Source organism: Solenopsis invicta, chromosome 13 (assembly GCF_016802725.1).
Source record: "Solenopsis invicta isolate M01_SB chromosome 13, UNIL_Sinv_3.0, whole genome shotgun sequence".
Taxonomy (NCBI): domain Eukaryota; kingdom Metazoa; phylum Arthropoda; class Insecta; order Hymenoptera; family Formicidae; genus Solenopsis; species Solenopsis invicta.
The window spans coordinates 11,351,061-11,371,690 of NC_052676.1; positions in this window are offsets into that span (position 1 = coordinate 11,351,061).

The following is a 20,630-nucleotide window of genomic DNA, read 5'->3' on the forward strand; positions in this document are numbered from 1 at the left end:
ACAGGTACATGGTCCATGTTTACATTAAATGGCCAGTTGCCTCCACGCGACACATTTCAAAGGTATCGGCCAAGAACATGGTCCTCGAATCGTTATCACTCTGTTTACTTAAACATTGATTACGCAGAACTACCGGTTAGGTTCGTACACGTGTCCCCGATTTAATCCCCCCTCGCCCTGCCCCGGTCGCGTAACATCGTCTCCGGTTAGACCCCCCGTGAGACCCGAAATATTCCCCCTTCCCCGCACGCGGCACATTTCAAAGGTGTCAAATTTATTTAAACATCGGCCAAGAACATGGTCCTCGAATCGTTATCACTGTTTATATAAACATTGATTACGCAGAACCATTTCCGATTTCAAAGTACTGTCATACCCACCTCCTCGCGGTGCGATTTATTATGTTTATGTAAACAGAGTGACAAGTACATGGTCCATGTTTACATTAAATGGCCAGTTGCCTCCACGCGACACATTTCAAAGGTGTCAAATTGATTTAAACATTGGCCAAGAACATGGTCCTCGAATCGTTATCTCTGTTTATATAAACATTGATTACGCAGAACTACCGGTTAGGTTTACACGTGTGACCCCGTTTTAAGCCCCCCCTCCCCCTCCCCACCCGGTTTGGTCCACCCGCGGGACCTTATCGCCGGTTAGGTCCCCCCGCGCGACCCGAAATATTCCCCCCCTTCCCCGCACCCCCCTGAGACCCCTGGGTTTGAATCCGCCTATGCATTCTACTTGTCGCAATGGCCAATTTTTATTGGCTTCATAAAAGTTTGCTGCTATAGTCATTTACATTATTAAGACAGTAAATCGCAATGTCAGTATATAATTTTGACTAGACCAACCTATTTTCAAAGGTATTAAATAATTGGTTGCACTAGGCAACTTTTTAGTCGCAATAGCCTTATCGACTAGGTTGATAAGACAATAGGCTGAACTAGCCAACTCAGATTTGTCGTGCGGGCAGCGATCAGCGCGCCATGTTGCTGATGTGTCGTGTTTGTTAGTGCTTGATGCATTGCTTGAACGTAAGTAAAGAAAGAGTTGTTTTTCAATTGAATTCGCAATTGTTTGCTGGATTTGATCGAGCTGTCTTTCGATTAAATTCGCAATTATTCTTTAATTTTTGCTAGATTTGATCGAGCTCTCTTTCGATTAAATTCGCAATTTTTTGCTGAATTTCATCAAGCTCTTTTTCGATTGAATTTGCAACTATTCTGTAACGTTGGTGATTTTCGGTCGGTTCGGTGAGGATCAGGATACGGTTGCGGATAGGCTCGCCGGATTGGCCGGGTTCGGGAGAATAATCGCACTCGGAATTTAAATAGAAAAATAATAGATCTTTATTTAGAACCTAATTACTACATAGAGAGATTGTTGCTCGATCATAAAGCCTCGTAACAAGTGGACTCGGCCGTAGAGAGAGCGTGATTGGCTTTCGGAAATCGCGGTGACCAATCGCCTCGGTCCGAAACGCTATCGCAAAACAAAATCAAGTGCCGCTCGGAATAACAAAATGATATGTACTAAGGAAAAGAAAAGAACTTAATAATGATAATAATCTATACGAGTGATACGGCGTACGCGCGGTTTAAGCGGACACGGTGTCCGGATTGGTCGGGGATTCGCAGAGTAGGTATGACGGTGGCGATTCCGTGCTTCGCCCGAGCCGCCTCGTGCAAGGGAGGCGAGGATATCGCCAGAGCGCGGATGCCCTGATGATGTTCCGGTTACTATAGTGAGTCTTCCCTGAGGGAGAGGCCGGAGTTTATCGGCTAGGGATACCTAGTCTACGGACTCGACGAGGATGCTCGTCGGGGACGGTGATTCGCCGAGGATGCTCGGCTACGGAACGCAGCGAGGATGCTCGCCGTGATTGGCTGCGAAGCGGGTGTTCAGAGACTCGTGGTTAGCCGTGGATTCTTGGCTGTCGGGACGACAAGGATCCTCGTCGGGAATACTAGGAGAGGCGAGTATTCTCGTCCTCGCAGGAATCGGAGGTGCGGTCGAGGATGCTTGACCTGTCAGGTTCGGTGGACCGGGAAGATCTGACTCGGTGTTCCCACTGCCGGCTTATATATCCAAACGCGCGGTTGGGCGGGCCAATCTGCGCGTTCGGTCAGCTGGCCCGGAGTGAGAACGTTACCGAACGCCATGGGCGGCGCGCGTGCTGCCGCGTGATCGCGATGGTATGTTAGCTCGGTGCGCGCACGTAGTGTTTGTCGGTGCTCGGGTGGACGGAGCTGAGTGACGGCGCGCGTGAGGTGGAGGGGCGTTTTGTTACAATTCTTTAATTTCCGCTGAATTTGATCGAGTTTGATATCAACATATGCACCAAAGTTCTGACGATACGAATAAACGGTAAATGTGGTGCGATAATTTACTAGTGCAAAGCATTTTTCATATTCTGTTTTTTTGCATCAATATGCACACAGTGGCCGCCACGCAGAAATCAATTAGCTAAAGCAGCCAAGTAATAGATTATCGCGCGGAAGTTACTAGGCTCTAGTAACCAATAAGTAAGCCGCCGTAAAGTAAATAGTTGGTGTAGCAAAGTCACGCATTTACTCTAAGCAACTTTGTAACAGCTTCGAAAATTGGCTGTTGCAACCAATTAAAATGCTATGTCATATTTTATCATTTAAATTGGTTGCATCAATCAATTCTGCAGTAGCTAATCTTTTTTTTTTGGTGCACGAAAGAGACGTCAGGAAAGGCCGATAGCAACGAGGAAATACAGGAGCGATCGTCCAGGGCCGACACGTTTGAGACCACCGACAGAGATCCGAAGGAGATAGAGCGTGGCGGAAAATAGGCGCCGCGCGAGGAAGGCTCGCATGCCGCGTGGTGTATGACCAGGCTAGAATGGACGAACGGCCAGTACAAGGGCCAAATGCCAGGTGGCCACCCGGATATCGGAGAATGATCGCTGCAATGGAAGTACGCGGCTTACGTCCGCAAAGGCGGCGAGAACGCCGAAAGAAATATCGGATGCCGACAAGAACCGCACAGCACTCGCGGAGACCCGTCGTTCTACGACCGGCGACGTCGCGGCAGCATAACAGCAGTCGCTAATAGGCCGCACCGTGACGCGCAAGAATATTACACACCTCGTGGAAGGAGGCGCACTCATCGATCCTGCATTGAGCGCGATCTGCCTGGCTTTTGCGTGCAACCCGGCGTAGCGTTAAGTTCAAACAAGTGAGCGAGCGCCCGACAACTTGCGGTGGATATCGGCAAGCGAGGACGAATACCTGGCCCAGACAAAACTTTCTTCGAGAGCTCAAGGACCGAAGAGCTGAGAAAAAGAGCGACTGCGTCGGCGAGGTAATTCTCTCGTCTTATGTAAAGCCACGAGCGGACCGAGACGACAGCCTTGTGTTCTGGAATCGACTCCTTTCTTCATGTTAGCATGAACGTTGCAACCACCGCATGGAGATTGAACGCACGCACTTTAGTGATTTGGGAGATTGATATCAAGCACGAGAACTTGCCGGACCGTCCGGCTGTTGGCTGCCTCCTTTCATGTGACTAGTCTTGTCGGGAAAAGTCGCGGACGAACGGCTCCCCGGAAAGCTGCAAAACCCTTAGGTGTGTAAGTCATGTCGCTGCCGTCATCGCACGGCTATATCGGCGCACAGTACATATTGGTGTCTCTTTAAATAGCGCGTTTACACCTATTGCGTTTGTGATTACGGCGACTGCATTGTTGTCATATTGTAGATTTTCTTACGTTTATTGCTATTTAGTCAGACTTTTCTCGCGCTTAGAATTTGATATTACATTAATTTTTTCCTGCCTTAAGGGGATGCTAAAGCGAACTAAATTCGGGTCGGTAATGTTATACGGCCAAATTCCGACGCTGCCGGTCGGTCCTCTGAGGATCTCTGCGTACTTTTGCGGAACTAAAAATGGTAAATGTCGATAACATTTTATCGGCATTCATTACATAAGCGTCATTTTTCTTCTATTTTCACATGAGCTCTGTTAGACAGATACTTTATTTTTTTTGTTACATATAACAAAAAGAGAAGAGAAGAAGTACAGTAAAGTACAGCGTTTTATAAAAATTATATAATCAACACCTATAGCATTTTGTCATAGTTAGTTCAAACGTTTTCGACATTTTGTTATAAGTAACCAAAGCAAGATTCACAGCTATGGTATTTTGTTATAATGAGCCCATAAAACGTCTTTGACAATAATTAAAAATGTGATTGTAGGTCAGACGTTTATCAGTACACAATAAACATCTTTGACAATATAATAAAATTAGTCAGGTCACGATAAATGCCCCTGAGCGCTTCTGACATTTGGTTATAACTATCCACAATAGAATTTACTGTGGGATTTATAACAAGCCAGCCCTCAAAACGCCTCTGGTAATAATTAAAAATGTGATTGTAATTAGTAAAAGTATGATTTACCGCTGTAATAAGAATCCTACACCACAGCTTCTGCATTTTAACCTCCAAATTTCTTTTGGACAGATTAGATTGACGACACATGTGGAACAAAAATGTTCTCTCATTAAGACACACACTATAATTTCACTGTGCCGACAATGTACCAGCTTCACTATATTGACACTATTGCGCGCCAACAGTAAATGCGAGTAACAACGAGTCACGTAACGGAAAGACAAAGTAAGAACCAGTAAGAACGATAACAAAATTCCTTAAAACCACGTCTGGTTAAGCTAGAATTTGTGCAGACATATTGTATATAAAATTGTTTTTGTGGATTATGTATTAACAGATGCACCTACATTTTAACACTTTCATTAAAATTATATAGAACCTAAGAAAAGAAGCGCCTTTTTGTAATCTCTCAAACTTGTTTGTCTTTATGCCATTATAAATGAAAAATACATAATAAAAAATGTAAAGTTTTATAAAACAAATTTTTTTTAGAGAGTTCTTATAGATTAAGTTACCTCTTTCCTTATTTCTTTATAATTTTAAGAAAATAAATTACGTTCATAGTTGCATTTACAATGTTTGCAATTCAACAAATTTTTATTTATGTTATTATATTACGATACAAGAGTTCTACATAGTTAAAATAAAAAAATGAAACATGAATGTAAGATCTTTTCTTAATAGATAATGCAAAAAATCTTGTTATATACTATAAAAAATAACCCTAAGAGCACATGATATCCTATGTACTTATATCATCCCATTTTGATACGTCTTATTCGGAGCGGACGGAGGCCATCGCTAAAACATCGTTTACGGTAACATCCCGTTTCCTTTTATGCCCGTTTATCTTTAGGCCGCATTGAGCGTACTAAAATGATAATGTACGCCTTTCTTTTGCGCGCGTCTGTTCTCAGGTCGTACGCCATGCGCGCTACGGTTGCAAGAACGCTACGTACACCAACATTATTTTCATGTCTATAAATACGTGGTTCCGGTTTCTTTTTTGACTGTTTGGGTTCCAGCATTGCCAGCATCAACGCGTAATCGACATAACCGAATTTCTACAAGGCTGCGTCTAGAAACATTAGGTATATCATTTTACCCTTATTTGTTTACCAAATGTTAAACAGTTAAGGATAGAATGCTATCTCTGTGCAGTCGACCGATGTTTTCGGACGCAGCTCTGGATTGCTGATCAATGTTCTCCGTAATATTTGTGCTGACTCAAGGAGAGATTGAAGAGGCCTATCGAATGAAAACAGATTCTGCACATCATAAACAAAGTACTAGAGCCTATCTAGGTGCAACTCGGAATTGCTGATGCAGATAGTGTTCTCCGTGTTACATGTGCTGACTTAAGGAGAGATCAAAGAGGCATATCGGAAGAACAGATCCTGCACATCATAAATGAAATGCTATGGTCTATCTGGATGCAGCCAGAATTGCTGGCGCAATCAGTGTTATCCTGTTATCTGTGCTGACTTGAGGAGAGATCAAAGAGACCTGTCAGAAGAAAAATCAGTTTTATTAAGGTACAAAATATTAAATATTTCTCAATGTAGACATATTCTGTAACACTTAGCGACAATTCGGTGTCATTACAGCATCGTTGCGCAGATATTATATATAGTAGAAAAGGTATGCAACGACACTGTAACATACCGAGAAGTCGTTAGTGTTCAAATAACTATTTTGTTAATAATTGGAACCTTTATGTGATTTCAGATCCTGCACATCGTAAACAAAGTGCTGGAGCCTATCTGCGTGCAACCCAGAATTGCTAATGCAATCAATGTTCCCCGTGTTATCTAGTGTTATCTGTGCTGACTTGAGGAAAGATCAAAGAGGCTTGTCGGAAAAAAAATCAGTTCTATAAAGGTACAAAATATTAAATATTTCTCAATGTAGACATATTCTATAACACTTGGCGACAATTTGGTGTCGCTACACGCGCGCGCGCGCGCACGCACGCACGCACACACACACACACACACACACACACACACATTATATATTCTGATATATTGTTTTTTAAATTATTGTTAATGTTGCCATATTTATAAGATTTTGTGTGCATTTCCAATATTTTTGTTATCTCTTGCAATTTGCAATGATGTATGTAACAAATACTAATTTATATATATTTGAAATAAATTCTATTTACTTCTAATTAATACTATCTGTGCATTAATGACCTTACTTAATCCTAACCTAATGTATCCTGCGCGCGCGTGCGCCTAGCTATCTATGTGTGCGTGTATATGGGTCCGACTGTAGTCATCCTGTTCTTATCCTTTTCCGAGACTGTCGTGAAACCATAGACATTCGCGGCGAATGTCTTTGGGATGAGGCACCCCGGACATTCGATCATTCGCAGAACATACTACGCCTATTGCAGTACGTTTGAGAATGTTCTGAGATTATCTTAATTGTACTTTTGCGAGAGCTTCAGGATGTCCTCAAAACGTCAGTGTGCGGTTAGGGAAATATGTAATTGATATTATTCTCAATTTAAAGTAATATGATTGAGGCAGTTTTTAAAGGTTACGTTATAGTAAGAAATTAAATAAGAAGTTCTAATATATTTAATAGTAAAAATAAATCTAAATCAGTAAAGAAGAAAACTGTTTAACATATATTTTTTATCAATGAAACATTTGAATGTAATGTAATAAAAATATGAGTTGTAAATACATGTTACTATAATATATGTCAGGAACGTATTATAGATCTATATTTATCATTCATATTTTTATCACGTGACAAATTTTTCATAGAAAAATAACATTCCTAATTAATATAAATAAAAAATATTTGGTGTACAACTTAATTCGGTCTTTTTTGTTCTTAAAAAACGCATTTATTTGAACGATAAAATGAATTAATATCTTATTCAAATTATTGTCCATTGCAATTTATGGATTCTGTCGCGAAAGAAACGTTTATCTTTTAAAGACAAAAATGAATCAATCCAATTTTTGATATCATGTTCTGAAGTGAAGCGTATTCCAGTCAAAGCGTTCCGCATCGATCGAAACAAATGGTGGTCGGAAGGGGCAAGGTCTGGGCTATTAGACGGATGAGCCAGAACTTTTCATCCGCTATTTTCCAAATAGTTTTTAACCGGAACAGCAACATGAGGCAGAGCGTTGTCATAGTGAAAAATTATGGACTTGTGTCTGGTTGCATATTTGGACGTTTTTTGGCTATAGTTTGCTTCAAATGAATCAATTATTGCCTGTAGAAATCTTTCGTGATGATTTGACCAGATTTTAGCAGCTCATAGTGAATCACATCCTTCTGATCCCACCAAATACAGAGCATTACCTTGCACCACGGATATTCGCCTTTGGCATTGATGTTACCGGTTGGCCGGGCTTTATATATAATTTTTTGCGTTTTGGATTGTCGTAATGAATTCATTTTTTGTCTTTGGTAATGATTCGATGCAAAAAAGACTTTTTTTTGTACCGTTCAAGCAACATTTTGAACATGAAAAATCATCGTCCAATATCTCTCGGTTTCAATTCGTATGGGAACCAATTTCCTTGCTTTTGGATGTATCCCGCGGTTTTGAGTTGTTTCGAAATAGCTTGTTGAGTAACTTCCAATGTTTTTGCAAGTTTTTCTTGCGTTTGACAATCATGATTGAGTAATGTTTCTAATTCTTCATTTTTAAACTTTTTTGGTTGACCCAAACGCTCTTTGTCTTCAACAGTAAAATCATCATTTTTAAATCGTCGAAACCATTCTCTGCAAGATTTATCCGATGGAGCAGATTCACCATACACTTCCACAAGCATTCGATGCGTTTCAGCTGCACATTTCTTCCAATTAAAACAGAAAATCAAAGCTTCCCGCAAATGGTGCTTATTTGGAACAAAACTTGACTCAGTAAAAATTAAACTTTAAAAAACTTCAAAACTCAAAGGCTTGTACACAATATTTGGTTGACAGATGTTGACACTTTACGATACAACAAAAATCAGCTGTCACCGTCATTTATAGCACCTAGAGCCATTTTTTGAAAATGGATCAAACTAAATTGTATACCTAATATATGTAAAACAGTTTTTTACTTATTACTCTAGACTTGTGTTTTCTGTCGAATATATTTGAACTCCTCATTTACTTTTTTATTATGTAATTATATTTAAAATTGCATAAATCACATTACTTCAAAGTGAAAATACTTTAAACTAATATCAATTAGACATCTATTATAACAAGAATCTTATGCACATAAAAAATTTAACGTATTATTTTTTTGATTTTATTTATGTAGAACTTTTATATGCTAACATAATAATATAAATAAAAATGTGTTAAATTGAAAATCTGATGTAACATTGTAAAAATAAACGTAATTCAATCTATTTTCAATTATAAAAAAATTAGGAAAAGATACCAATCTGAAAATTATTTTATAAAACGTTACATCTTTATTAAGTATTTTTTACCTATATATATTGAAACATTCATATACTCTCTAAATTGGAATCAATGTATTATTCACAGACAGTGAATAGTTTAGCTGTTTTCAATAATATACTTATAACTATTTTATTCCACTGAATATATCACTACATATTTATAACTATTTTATTCATTGTTAGTAATGTATGCACTATTTTTCAGTGACAGTATACTGATTTGGTCAGTGAGAGTATCTTCTTCAATCAGAATCACTGAAAAATAGTGAATAGTCATTAATGACACAGTCATAAGTATAGGACTGTAAATCAGTAAAATTTCACTGATTCAGATTTAGAGAGTAGGTAATGCAAATAACTGCATTTCAAAATTCACTGAAAATTTATTGTATAATATACGTAACGTTTACAGTATACGGAACTATAGATTTTTAGTAGTGCATATCAGTTACGGAAGAGTATTATGCAGCATTATTGGACAAACTAAACAACGGAATAAAAAAGAACAGCCCTATATGGCGCAGAAAAGAGTTCTGTACCATCATAATAAAGCACCGTCACACACGTTCTTAAAAGCAATGGCCAAATTGGACCAATTACAATTCAAATTGGTTGCTCATCCACCGTATTCTCCAGATTTGGCCCTCAGCGACTATTATCTGTTCCCAAACCTCAAGCGGTGACTCCAGGAAAAAAAATTCACATCGAATAAGGAAGTCATTGCGGAAACCGAGGAATATTTTAAAGGCTTAGAAGTTTTGTATTACAGAAGAAGCATCAAAATGTTGGAAAATTGCTATACTAAGTGTATTGCATTTGAAGGTAACTATGTTGAGGAATAAATATAATTTTGCCCAAAAACGTTTGTTTTCATTAAAAATCCCGGGACTTTTTAACTTATGTAGTATCTGAACACAGTGTAATATGAATTTGGGACACCGTCGACAGAGGAGTTAAAAAACCACAAGGTCCTTATCCTTGTGGTATGCAAATACAAACACACACACACACATACACACACACACACACACACATACAGCACGCACGCACGCACGCACGCACGCACGCACGCACGCACGCACGCCGCCCGCCCGCCCGCCCGCACGCACGCACGCACGCACGCACGCACGCACGCACGCATGGATATGTTTTTAAACCAACAACATGGATTGGATAAGATTGTAGTGATTTGCATTATTAACGGCGATATTGTAATTCATAATTCATTATTATCTCGTGAAAAACAACTTTTCTTCAAATTGGCATAACTTAGCAAAAAATTATCGTATCGAGTTCCACAAAATCGTATTTTAAAGGGAAAAATTCTATCTTTCACATGCTTTTTATCTCGTTGAGTTACGCCAACTGCTTCACTCTACACAACTCTAGAAACTACGCGTTCTATTTTATGATAATGCAAGTTTTTGTTCTATCATCGGCTATTAGCAAATTAATTATGCCACTTAATCAGCATTAAAAGTATCTCAAAGTTCTGGTTTCAAGCTGTAATTCCCTTTTTGAAACACCCCTGTATCATGAATATTTCCTGTTTTACAAGCGTTTAAATTTGGAACATTTTTCCAAAATTTTTAGTGTATCGCTTTTTTTGGTGGGCAGTATACATAAAAAGGCATCTTTACACAGTACTATGTGCCATGCCTGAGCACGCAAATTTTAGGCGTTACAATTAAATAACTTTAATAATTTATAATTTAAAATTATAGCCTTGACATTTTTGTATTAGAATTTTTGAATACTTAGACTATTCAAAAAAGTTTGCTCATAAAATCATCTTTGTTAATTTTGGAATACATTGTATACAAAAATTAATCTTCTCAACAGTTATTTTTTTTATTATACCAAAAATCACTTAATTTGACTGAGCTATTAAGAGGAGGAGCTATTAAGATGCTAAACGTAAGACCGAATTTCCTCGACGTCGGTATTACAGATACTTTTTGCAGCGAGAATCGAGCAATACTCGATCACGCGCAAAACAACCAGTAAGAGGAATAGCGTTAAAGGCGAGCAGGCTAACGTTTTTTGTTTAACGTAGGCATGAATATATTAATCTTTGTTCTTCAATTTTAGCGCTATCTAATGCAAGATCTATCACCTGCTATGTCATAATAACTGCTCTGTTTACTTCAATTCATCTTTGCTGAGCAAAATGTATATGTAGGTAACACACATCAGAATATTTTTTGTTTAGTCGTAATTTTACATGGTCAGTTTTCTTCGTGTCTGTTTTTAAAGATCTATAAAAGACTTATTTTATACGAACGAGCTACATAATTTTTGTATTAAGATAAACTTAACTTCAGCTGGTTGCTGTCATGAGAAAACTTTTGAAGATTTTTTAACATTTTGTTCAACCCTTTTGTAAAATATGTCAATGGCGATGTATTTTTTACGCTTATTTCAATTCTAAAAAATTATAATTTTGTGAAACTAATTTAAAGATTTATATGATATAATATTTATATGATATAAATGCTGGTAACTATTGCAACTTTAGCATCTCCTTAATGTAATCTAATCGATGCTCTTGTGTGACAAAAATGCAATTTAGTATAAATTTTTCAGTACAAAACTAAATTTAATAAAAATGAGATTTATACCTTTTCTGTTTTTAATAGTTTTAATTCATAAAAATTATAAAATTACTTTTGTCCATTCGTCGATCGCAGACTGTATACAAAGTAATAACGTGTAAAAGGATTTGACTTCGCTTTCGATGACTTTTGTAAAAGCAGATCCTTGCATTGCTTGTATTTTAACTATGTGTTCCTCGAGCAACGTTAATATATCATCCAATTGCATTAAAATTTGAACGTTAGTATCTTTGTATGGCATAGTACTGAAACATACGTTATCCCATTCACTTATCATTTTTTCAAGTGATTGTTTATGTGCAAATTCTTTCAATGCTCCGCTACTGATAATTTCATATCTGTAAATAAATTATAGTGTAATTACTATATGATTACATGTTTATGAATACGAAGTGTGTTCAAAAAGTAACGGGAATTTTTAAATTTCGCGGGTTTGGAGAGTCCGACAGTCAAATTTTTTTTTGTTTATGTTGGTATACATGCCCCTGAAGTATGCTGAAGTGTTGAGCTGTATTCATTGTTTACTTTGTCTGTGGCAGCCGCTAAGGTTACACGTGTTTTTATGAGCTCGGCGATTTTCGTTTCTGAAAAAAAATGGATCAAAGAATTTGTATCAAATTTTGCGTAAAAAATAACATAAAGTGTAACAAAGTGTGTGAAATGTTAACAAAGGCCTATGGCGAGTCTGCTATGAGTAAAACAAGAGTTTACGAGTGGTATAATCGTTTCCAAGATGGCCGTGAAGACGTTGAAGATGACGAACGCCAAGGACGCCCCAGCACATCAAGAACCGATGAAAACGTCGAAAAAGTGAAAGAAATGGTTATGAACAATCGCCGAATCACAATCAGAGAAGTCGCTGATGATGTTGGCATATCAATTGGCTCATGCCATGACATTAAACGCCCGAATTTATGGAAAAACAATTCATGGCTTTTGCACCACGATAATGCACCTGCTCACACTTCATTGCTTGTTCGTGATTTTTTGGCCAAAAACAATACTGTAATGATGCCCCAGCCTCCATATTCGCCAGACATGGCTCTGTGTGACTTTTTCCTATTTCCAAAAATAAAGAGAACCTTAAAGGGCCGTCGTTTTACAAGCATAGATGACATTAAAAGCGCATCGCTGAAAGAGCTAAAGGCTATCCCAAAGATCGAGTTTGAGAAGTGTTTCGGGGATTGGAAGAAGCGCTGGCATAAGTGCATAATATCTAATGGTGACTATTTTGAAGGCGACAACATTAATGTAAACGAATAAATAAATATTTTTTTCAAAAAACGAAAATTCCCGGTATTTTTTGAACACACCTCGTACATTAAAGCATATTTATTGTATGTACGCACGCACGTACGTCCAATGACTGTGGTAATTGCGTAAATAAACAAGTACGAGCAAGAGTTTTCCTGTTCCTCACTACGCTATCTGTATTATCGCGATTTATTATATCATTTTGTATTGTTTGACGGCGTGTGGAGGCTGAGCGGAAAACTCTTGATAATGTGTACCAGTGTTATTTATGGACGATTAAGAGGATAAGAAAGAAGTGATAAGAAATTCAACCAGATACCCCTTTTCTTATATGACTTATTTATTTAATTCTTAGCTTTTTACTATAAAATTTTGGATAATCAAATTTTGTTTCATGGTAACGGAGTAAATGAAAGAAAAGAGAAATTGATTTGTCAAATCAATTGCTCTGTGAATTGAAATTGTAGCAATTCATGACGGTTTGGTCGAATTTGCGTGCGTTATGTAGCTAGATTTTTAATGGCGCAAAGCGATTCAAAGACAACTGGAACCAAATCTTAATAGACTTAATCCTTGGTTGCTGTGTATTCAACTGTCTACGCTGGATGTGGGTAAGGTCAGAAGTGACCAGCGGTGGGTGAAACGCACAGAGCCTCTCTCTGCCAAGGAGCAGGGATGGTGCGGGATGAAGAATTCTATCTTACTCAAGGTGCCCCTGCTATCAAGCAGAAAACCACGGATCTAGATCTGAGAAGGTCGATAAAATATTCCCCAAACCCTTACTATAGCTGGTTAAACGTAGCCACAAGTCAGAATTGCAAGACCAAATGGCTATTATGTGGTACGCACTTCGAAGTGTTGGTCGCGCGGCACTCTCAGACGTGCCCTGCTAAAACGGGAATAGAAGACCACTGCGCTTACAGAACATTAATTCTATGTAAAATGCCAATAACAAATGAATCACCCAACCTTACAATTTTCTGGGAAACATCTTCGGACGGCCGAGAATGATAAGATGACGAGCACCATTGACTTTAAACGACGACAAAAAAATACCACCTGGGAGATTGCATTGCCGGATGGGCAAGACCTTGTTGGACGAAGACCTAAAGTCGTAGACACATGACTGAGCCTGAGGCAGGTGCGTGGATTGGCCTAGTAAAAGTCAACAATGCGCGTATTGGTTTGATAAAAGTCAACACGGCAAGAAAAAAGAGTCAAAGTGCAAAGACGTGAAAAACAAATTACTATTATTATAACCAAGAGTGAGAAGAGAACGACATAAGTCTGAAACCAGCACTATGATATTAAGTGGAATTTGAGGGTAATGGCATAAAAGGAAAGGAACATCGAGTTAGGAGTTAGCGTAAAACGGTCTGCCCGCCTAGGATAGTTTCTTAGACGTAGAGGCGAGCTGGGTTAGTCCATATAAGAACAGATAGAAATCGGGCCACGACCGCAAAAGGTGACTCTGCCAGCGTGTGGAGCGAGCGGATTAGAGACGCAAGCGACACGCTGCTAGGCAGCTGTGTCGGAAGCGGCCAAAAGGTCATCAAATGTAGCCGATTAACGGAGTCCTGTCTTTAGTCCTGTGGATTCCAACCGCGCTCCCAGTCTTAAATGTTGGACAGGGGCAATTGAGCCCCTCTTGGCGGCGCGATAAGTGCTAAGAAAGAAGGCATGAGCGGAAAAGAAGCTGTCGCGGATGCTCTTGCACGGTTCCCCCCGGAACCCAAGCCCCCGCTGCGCGGGAAACCTGCGACGAAAATCATTGGTAAAAAGAAGAAGAAAAAGAGGCAACAGGCCAATATAATTACTGACAAGGGTACCGTACGAGATAAAGATTTTGTTATGAGCAGAGACCTGGATTTTCTGGTAAAGTATCCTCTCTTGATTATTTGATAAAATTTTTAAGAATATGTAACTCCAAATATGGGAGTTAGAGGTCTAGGAAGATTTGGGATTTTGGTTCATTTGCGGCAATATTTGTGTGGCTATTGCCCACCTACTGGCCAATCTACGAAGAAAATAGCGGCAAATTAGCTAGCGCTGTTGACAATCAATTTCAAACTGGTACTACCAGTCTGGCAGCGGCATTTGTTGATATAAAGTCGTAATAAAACACATACATTTAATTTTCAAAATACACATTCATATACATTTTACAAAAATGAATCAAGAACATAATACAACAGAATCATAAATTCAATGTTGAAAACAAAATATTGCCGCCAATGAACTGATATTCCAAACCTGTTACTATTTTGCCTCTATTCGACTTGCTTTTTTTCTTGTGCTTTTCTGCGACTTTTTGCATCTTTCCACTACCGCGCTCCCAGGACATGCTTTTCTTTTTTAATCATGATTCTGAAGCTTTTAGAGACAAACCGTCCTTTTTAGGACACTCGATCCGTAACACGGTTGGTGAAAATGACTCTCAAGCAACAGCAATTGTATCGTTTCTCCGATCAATGTTATTGCCATTTTGTGTTGCATGCACAACATTTCCATAAACCATCTCACCACCATTTTATTATCTGATGAGCACCACTTTGATTTGTGTGAGAATGAGATTGCTGAACAGTTCAATAAGCAAATTGTCGAATATTTTTACATGGATGACACTGATTTGTATGATATTGACCTGTCTTTACCAATTGATCTTCACATTCCTAAGCCGATGGATAAATCTAACGACGATTCTGATTTTGTGCTCAAGCCAAAGATTGAAGTGCTATACAAAAAAATGTCTCTGTGCAAAGTATACAGATGCGTACCGTTACTGGACGCGTCAAAATTTGGCCGTCCCCCTTGTTATATCACGTCAACTAATAAAGAATATGGGACGTGGAAAAAGGACGGAGAAAAATCTGCAGTCAACGGCGTGATGAACAGTGGTTTGCAATAGCTTCAAAAGTGGGCTTATAAACAAGAAGACGGTGGATACGGCTCGATGCGCGATATCAACCAGCGAGTCTATGAACAGTTTTTGTACATTGAAACCGCGTAAGGCCGTGTGAACAAACTCATGTTCCGAAAGTAGGCTTTGTAAGCAAAAACAGGGCATCAATCCCAATATGCGCTTTAAGGTCTCCTCAAGTTGACTTGATCAGTTCAAAAGAAAATATCACACTTCGTTTTGCAGCATTACCCACATAGTTGGAAAAGATTACACCAAAACCCAAGTGTCTAACAAAATCATCGCTGCTGTTTTTGTTGAGCTAGTCAAACAAGCAAACGATTATTGAGAAAAGTTACACTTGAAGAAATTATCAATACAGATCAAGGTTTTTTTAGAAAGAATTTTACCTCAATCAAACCTACACCAACAAAAGTGAAAAACGAATACATGAGTCTGTGGGTTCAAAGAACACCACAACCCACAGTTACATGATAATGCCATGGATTGATTGTGGCGGTGGTGTTTTGGAGATCCTCTATACGAAATCATCAGAACCGTTTGGTTAATTTCCACAAGTGCGCATACTAGTGTTCCTTGCCAATATTAGTGCTCATGCAGGCAGAAACCTCATGATGATCAATTATCATTTAGAAGTGTTCCTTCATTTAATGTTTGGCGAATTGATTCACAAAAGCCTCAAGCGTTGTTTCCTTTTCGTCGACCATTGGTCAAAAAACCGGAATGAAGAGCTTTTCCTATAGGTTTTGACCAAATACGAAGACCGATTGGAAATTAAACAGTTCCAGATTCCCAAAGGATTGGCTTGATCCAACTATTGGATGTATATTACTTTCGAGGTTACAAGTCTTTTGTGAAACTAGCAAAATAGGCGCGCGCTAGGCGCGCGATACACAGCTTTTGATATTATAATTACAAATTTACTTGATACACACATAATTCTTTATAACTGTTAAAATGCAATCTCCACAATGACAGTAGCTCACGAAGTAAGCACAGCGTAAGAACCAATCAGCATTACGGCAAAGCGTCAACAATAAACTTCGACAAATGCGACTATCGATTTAACATGGACTTTTTCAGATAGGATATGTCACGGATTCTCTCGAAATTACGATACCGATTTAGACCCGCGATTATTACTGCAAAGTACAATCTTTTATCCACTATCAGTTTTGTGCTCTCGTCTTCGCCGATATAATAAAATATGCTTTCTTAAAAACTAGCTATATCGAGAGGCTTGGAACATTCATCATTCAAATGCAATTTTGTTTTGATATTGACAAGTTGAGAACGTGTGTGTTTGAAAGATGCAAAAAGATGTCTGACATTAACTGTGCCTATTGTAACAACTGCTTTTGTTTTCAACATTGTATTTGTGATCATTTTTATATAAATTGTTGCAATTAAATTTTTTATATGTTCTTGATTTATTTTGGTGAATTGTATATAAATGTGTATTTTGAAAATTGAATGTATGTGTTTCATTTTAACTTTATCAACAAATTGGTGGATTTCCCCTTAGGCCACTGTACCCGGTGGTTCCATCAAGGCAACCTGCGTTTTACGTTCAATCGCCTCGAGTATATCATTTCACTATCCAATTCAATGGAGAAGGAAAATTGAGAGATAATCCATATGGCAACGGTGATAGTAAGCTGTTGCTGAGCGAGATTACAGGTCTGACCTTGGCGTGCCTATGAACAGCGCTTCGGCTGCGGCACGGGGTAGAATCAGCAACATTGCTCTGGAGGAGTTCTGCGCGTCCAGTAGCGTGTCTAGAGGGAGTGCCTCGGTACCCTCCAATCTTCCTTGCTTCAATTGGCCGGGAAGAGAATTTCTATCATAAGAAACCGCCTTGTCGTGGCAGTGGGGCTTATGCGTGATATAAAAGACCGCACGCAATTAAACGTTCCTACCAGCCTACGCGTAGTGCTCCCGATACCTTCCTGGCATCCGACCGCCCACCATGACCCCTCCCTCCTTCGCTCTCAACCGGCCGATGCCAGACTAATAATACTAGTTTGAAATCGACTGTCAATAGCACTAGCTGATTTGCCGCTATTCCTATTGCAGATTGACCAATAGGTAGGCAATAGCACATAAATATTTCCGCGAATGAACCAAAATCCTAAATCTTCCTAGACCCCTAACTTCCATATTTGGCGTTACATACTCCTAAAAACTTTATCAAATAATCAGGGGAGGTTACTTTACCAGAACATCCAGGTCTTGGCTCATAACAATCTTCAACTCATACGTTGCCCTTGTAAACATCATTGCGGACATTCGCGACGGCTAAAACGCCCATCCTCGTGCGCAAGCACTGATAGATTTTTCTATTGCCACTCTCGGTGCAGCGTATTATTCGATAGATAGATAAAAGGTAATGTTTGGGTATGTCATTTGGGCGATAAACTACGAGGAATCCAGTCTCGTACTAGTGCTCTAACAATAAATTATCCACTCTGAATCTCCCTCGCAGAACAGCCATTTGTCGTGGTGAAAGGCTTACTCTACAGGTGCTAAAAGTGCTTTATACGTTCTTTATTGGATATTCGCGCCTAGTATTATTGGACTTATGGATCGTTGGGTGGGGAGTTCGAGATGTGGACTCTGCCCGTAAGGGTTATGAGGAATAAAATATTCTTGAGCTTGTCGTGACAACCGGTGTGGCTCACCGTCCTTCCCAGACTATTGCAGCAAGGAGATCAGGCTGCCATGTGTCGTGACAAACTGGATGTTAATTCCCAGTTGGAGTCGCAAAGCTTATGTGGGTAGATGCATGGGTTATCATTCTCGGAGCAGATCGGTGAAGGGGGGAGGGTGCAATGTGATTGTATCAATTTTGAAAGCAATAGACTTCTTAAATTTTACATTAAATACAAAATTATATAACTTAAAGTACACGGCTGGCACAAGGACAAAAGCAGGAAAGCTGAAGGTATTGGTAACTAAGTACGCAGTGAACCCTTTTGAAAGAAAAGGCTCCGTCAGCAAATTATCACCGAGGCTTCGACTGGGATCAAAGGGTCTAACGGATTTCGTATCAAAGACATAAGGCAGGACAGACATCCACAAAGAAGTGAAAACAGGGATCACAAAAAAAAAAAAATGATCTCGCAAAAAAAGATAAAGCATCTAAATTTAAGCGTTATAAGCAAAGCTAGAACAGAATTAGAAGAATTTCTGTTCAATAAATTTTTGATCAATAAAATAAACAAAAACGCAAAAAATTTATCTTGTCCAAATGAAACATACTGGAATCCCAAATGCATGAAAAGGTAGTCAAAAAAGAAAAATATAAAAGTTGTTCTGCCTCGTTTTTTTATGTAGTCAAGGGGCAGAAGTCAAGAGAAATTGAGGTTCCCATTGATTTCTGAAATAGGAGCAAAGGCAAAACTAGACCAAAAAGAGACCACTTGGTGTTAATTTTTATTAGCAAACTGGACATGACCTTTGCGGAAGAGGTTAAAGAAACCCTACTAAGAGCCACTGATCCTATTGCTAATCGTATTAAGATTAAACATGTTAAAATGTTCAAGAGTGGACAAATTTTAATGAAGGCTCACTTGGACTTGCAGAAGATTTCCACTCTTTCTTGTCAAAAGGTTGGAAACTGCGGCTTGACAGTGGTGTTATCGACTGCTAGAAAACCGAGACTTATTGTCAATGATATACCGAGGTCGATGGAGAAGAAGATCAAGAAAGTAATCTTCGATCAGAACGTAGAGCTGTTTGGAGACCTGGACTACGGTACTTTTGACAGGAACAGTACCCTCCGTTTTAGGCTTGTTAAGAAAAATTCGGACACTGTAAATTAGGTGATAGAGGCTGCTCCCAATATGAGGCATATTTTAAGATCAGTTCCAAGGGTATTGGATGAATGCGTTACAGAATTTTGGACTTTGTATCAATAAGCACTTGTTTTAAGTGTTTATACATGAGAAATATTGCTAAATACTACAAAACCAAGAATGACTGCTGCGCGCACTACGGATTTGTGAGACACCGCAGGAACGATTGCTAGAATCAACAGAAACCTAAGGCTTGCTGTCTGTGTAAGAGGCAAAGGCGTGCGCATGATCATGCAGTTAAGGACAAGAATTGCCCATCTTACAAAATAGCCCAAGATCGATGTGAACAATCTGTTGACTATGGTCAGAAATAACAAAATAATTATATTGCAATAAAACTTAGATAATAAAAAGGTGGCATCGTCTGAATTCAGGGAGGTAGTGGCGCGAATCCGAGCTTCGCTATTGGTGGTGCAAAAATCATGGGAAGTAAGGGGCTGTTTTGGTATAGGGTCTACATCTAACAAGATCCTAATACCCACCACCCGGTGAAAGTAAAGACCTCCGCGCTTGAATAATGGTTATGGACGACGCTTTGGATGTGGCTTTTCTTTAAAATTTGAGCGGTTTGTTGTATGAATGTGTACATATAATAGGCGGAATGGATCACTTTTATATGGTCTTCATGTATTCCTACTGTTTTCCTTTGTCAGATGAGTACATCAGCCAGCTAAAAAAGATTCATAGAGCCTTGTATGGGGCCAAAATCTTGGTGGGCATGGATGCAAATGCTGGCTCGCCTTTGTGGAACGGTGACTCAACTGATCAAAGAAGCGCTGAACTTGAGAAGTTTTCAGCAGAATCCAGTTGGTTTGCCCTAAATGAGGGCGATAATCCTTATACGTTTACAATTACAAACGGCGTCAGCAACATAGACGTAACTATTTTTAGCCCTAATCTCTACTCCTGGGTTAGAAATTGAAGGGTGAAAAAACTGGACTAACAGTGATCACATAGTCTTAAAAAATAGATTAGGGCATGAGAAATATCACTCTTCAATCAAGACTTCACGATATAATATTAAGCGGACCAATTGGAAGGTTTTAAAGACAAGTTCACTTTGGATTGCATGACAAAGTGCGGACTATCAAATGTAGGTTCCAGGTTGATCTAAGGGC